This window comes from Staurois parvus, unplaced genomic scaffold (assembly GCF_062004578.1).
Source record: "Staurois parvus isolate SC_StPar_1 unplaced genomic scaffold, SC_StPar_1.0 ptg003522l, whole genome shotgun sequence".
NCBI classification, from domain to species: domain Eukaryota; kingdom Metazoa; phylum Chordata; class Amphibia; order Anura; family Ranidae; genus Staurois; species Staurois parvus.
The window spans coordinates 49,195-53,841 of NW_028321318.1; positions in this window are offsets into that span (position 1 = coordinate 49,195).

Sequence of the window (4,647 nt, forward strand, 5' to 3'; positions counted from 1 at the left end):
CCGCGTCCACCGCCACCCCTCTGTCCGAGTGTACCGCGTCCACCGCCACCCCTCTGTCCGAGTGTACCGCGTCCACCGCCACCCCTCTGTCCGAGTGTACCGCGTCCACCGCCACCCCTCTGTCCGAGTGTACCGCGTCCACCGCCACCCCTCTGTCCGAGTGTACCGCGTCCACCGCCACCCCTCTGTCCGAGTGTACCGCGTCCACCGCCACCCCTCTGTCCGAGTGTACCGCGTCCACCGCCACCCCTCTGTCCGAGTGTACCGCGTCCACCGCCACCCCTCTGTCCAGGTATACCGCGTCCACCGCCACCCCTCTGTCCAGGTATAAACCATCCACCACCACCCCTGTCCGATTATACCACGTCCACCGCCACCCCTCTGTCCGAGTATACCACGCCCACCGCCACCCCTCTGTCCGAGTATACCACGTCCACCGCCACCCCTCTGTCCGAGTATACCACGAACACCGCCACCCCTCTGTCCGAGTATACCACGTCCACCGCCACCCCTCTGTCCAGGTATACCACGTCCACCGCCACCCATATGTCCAAGTATACCACGTCCACCCCTCTGTCCAGGTATACCATGTCCACCGCCACCTATCTGTCCAAGTATACCACGTCCACCCCTCTGTCCAGGTATACCACATCCACCTCCACCCCTCTGTCCAAGTATACCACCTCCACCCCTCTGTCCAAGTATACCACATCCACCGCCACCCCTCTGTCCAAGTATACCACGTCCACTCCTTTGTCCAAGTATACCATGTCCACCGCCAACCCTCTGTCCAAGTATACAACGTCCACCACCACCCCTCTGTCCGAGTATACCACGTCCACCGCCACCCCTCTGTCCGAGTATACCACGTCCACCCCTCTGTCCGAGTATACCACGTCCACCGCCACCCCTCTGTCTAAGTATACCACGTCCACCGCCACCCCTCTGTCCGAGTATACCGCGTCCACCGCCACCCCTCTGTCCAAGTGTACCGCATATACCGCCACCCCTCTGTCCGAGTATACCACGTCTACCGCCACCCCTCTGTCCAGGTATACCGCGTCCACCGCCACCCCTCTGTCCAGGTATACCGCGTCCACCGCCACCCCTCTGTCCAGGTATAAACCGTCCACCACCACCCCTCTGTCCGATTATACCACGTCCACCCCTCTGTCCGAGTATACCACGCCCACCGCCACCCCTCTGTCCGAGTATACCACGAACACCGCCACCCCTCTGTCCGAGTATACCACGAACACCGCCACCCCTCTGTCCGAGTATACCACGTCCACCGCCACCCCTCTGTCCAGGTATACCACGTCCACCGCCACCCATTTGTCCAAGTATACCACGTCCACCCCTCTGTCCAGGTATACCATGTCCACCGCCACCTATCTGTCCAAGTATACCACGTCCACCCCTCTGTCCAGGTATACCACCTCCACCCCTCTGTCCAAGTATACCACCTCCACCCCTCTGTCCAAGTATACCACCTCCACCCCTCTGTCCAAGTATACCACATCCACCGCCAACCCTCTGTCCAAGTATACAACGTCCACCGCCACCCCTCTGTCCGAGTATACAACGTCCACCGCCACCCCTCTGTCCGAGTATACCACGTCCACCGCCACCCCTCTGTCCAGGTATACCGCGTCCACCGCCACCCCTCTGTCTGATTATACCACATCCACCGCCACCCCTCTGTCCGAGTATACCACACCCACCGCCATCCCTCTGTCCGAGTATACCATGTCCACCGCCACCCCTCTGTCCGAGTATACCACGAACACCGCCACCCCTCTGTCCGAGTATACCACGAACACCGCCACCCCTCTGTCCCAGTATACCACATCCACCGCCACCCCTCTGTCCAGGTATACCACGTCCACCGCCACCCATCTGTCCAAGTATACCACCTCCACCCCTCTGTCCAAGTATACCATGTCCACCGCCACCCCTCTGTCCAAGTATACCACATCCACTTCTCTGTCCAAGTATACCACATCCACCGCCACCCCTCTGTCCAAGTATACCACGTCCACCGCCACCCCTCTGTCCAAGTATACCACGTCCACCCCTCTGTCCAAGTAAACCATGTCCACCGCCCCCCTCTGTCCAAGTATACCACGTCCACTGCATCCCCTCTGTCCAAGTATACCATGTCCACCGCCACCCCTCTGTCCAAGTATACCACATCCACTTCTCTGTCCAAGTATACCACATCCACCACCCCCCTCTGTCCAAGTATACCACGTCCACTGCCACCCCTCTGTCCAAGTATACCACGTCCACCGCCACCCCTCTGTCCAAGTTTCCAGGAAGAACTCATCTATGTGGTCTTCTATTAAACTCTCCAGTATCTTCCCAACTATAGAAGTGACACTAACAGGTCTGTAATAATTTGGGAAGGATTTTGACCCCTTTATAAATATTGGCCCCACATTGGCCTTACACCAATCCCGTGGTACTATGCCAGTCATTAAAGAGTCCCTAAAAATGAGAAACAATGGCTGTGAGATGACAGAGCTGAATTCTGTAAGGCCCCGTGGGTGTATGCCATCCGGTCCACGGGCTTTATTCACCTTTATTCTATAATATTTCTGGATCATATCAATTGTGAGCCAATGTGGATCATCGGGGGGTGTCAGTACCACGCCCATTATGGACAAGAGCCCCCCCCATGCTCCTTTATATACACAGAGCTGAAGAAGGGATTTCATACATTGTCCTTCTCTTTGTCCCCAGTCACCCCCTCTAGATGGTTCTGTAAAGGGCCTACATGCTGGGACCGGACCTTTCTACTATTCATAGATTGGACGAATGTTTTGGGGTCGTCCTGATATGTTTCCTTCGTTTTCCTTTCTGCATCTTCTGTTCTATTCTCTGTAATGTGTAAACGATGATGGCGTTCCTTCATTGTTATCTGTAATAAAAGCTCTTCCTATCTATGGCTTTTGTCACTTTGGCCGGAAGACACAGAGGTTGGATTTGTAGCCTTTTATACGTGTTGCCATGGGAATATACCGTGCAGGATGGTCACATACAAAAGGCACAAAGTGGGAAAAGAAAATGTCAGTTTGGTTTAATATCTGAAAACATTCCGTGTCCAACATGTCCGGGAAATCAGAAGAAATCAGAAGAAATCCAACACCACTGCGTCAATGGGTTGGGGCAACTGTAGAGGGCGCTCCGGTGTGTTCACAGAACATTCAGAATTCACTGATCAATGCAGCCAACCTCCTCCTGACCTCTTCTGGACCTGCAGCTGACCTCCTGTTGATCTCCTCCTGACCTCCTGTTGATCTCCTCCTGACCTGCAGCTGACCTCCTGTTGATCTCCTCCTGACCTGCAGCTGACCTCGTCCCTACAGCTGACCTCCAGTTAACTCCACTGAACTCCAGTTGATCTCCTGACCTGCAGTTGATCTTCTGACCTGCAGCTGGCCTCCAGTTGATCTCCTGCCCTGCAGCTGACCTTTGTTAATCTCCTCCTGAATTACCTCTAACCTCCATGGAAGGAGATGTCTTAGTAGCTGTCATCCATGTTGTATAATGCCTCCATCTGGAGATGTGTGAAGTTAGAAAACGAGAGAGAAGTTACAAAACCGAAACTGAGAATAGTTTCCGTGTCACTGTACCCGGAACCACCTTTTATGGTCTCCCTCAACTGCTTCCATGTCACTGGAACCACCTTTTATGGTCTCCCTCAACTGCTTCCATATCACTTGAACCGGAACCACCTTCTATGGTCTCCCTCAACTGCTTCCATGTCACTGTACCCGGAACCACCTTTTATGGTCTCCCTCAACTGCTTCCATGTCACTGGAACCACCTTCTATGGTCTCCCTCAACTGCTTCCATGTCACTGGAACCACCTTCTATGGCCTCCCTCAACTGTTTCCATGTCCCTGGAACCACCTTCTATGGTCTCCCTCAGCTGTTTCCATGTCACTGGAACCACCTTCTATGGTCTCCCTCAGCTGTTTCCATGTCACTGGAACCACCTTCTATGGTCTCCCTCAGCTGTTTCCATGTCACTGGAACCACCTTCTATGGTCTCCCTCAACTGTTTCCATGTCACTGGAACCACCTTCTCTGGTCTCTCTCAGCTAGTCGCTGTTTCTGTTCTTCACGTAACTATACTGATAAGAATGGAATGTTTCATTGGTCATCCTGAGAATAAGCCACGCCTACTGAGTTCTGTATAACCGTTCTTGTCATGTATTAAACTTTCAGAGATGTAGCGTGCACACGTCGGTGTCCGGAGATTTATTCCTCCCAGGCCTAAGGGTGGAAATAACAAGGGGCTGCAGACATAGGCCGATTCCCATCGAATGGTGTCAGAAGTGGGATTAAAGACGTGGCTGGTCAGGTAAACTGAGCCAGCCTTCTACCTGGATTGTCCTCCTGACCTGCAGCTGACCTTTTGTTGAGCTCCTGAATTGCCGCTGACCTCCAGGTAAATCTCCTCCTGACCTGCAGCTGATCTTGCATTCCCATTGGTTGGTTTGGGGGGGAAGAAGTTCTAAAATTGACACATGCTCACTGCCAAACCTTCTGTTGTCTCTATTACTCCAGTAGCATTGGGTAGCTAGGCCTGAGTCCCGCCCCTCCTTGTACCACGAGTGTCACTCCGTACCCCGGCGG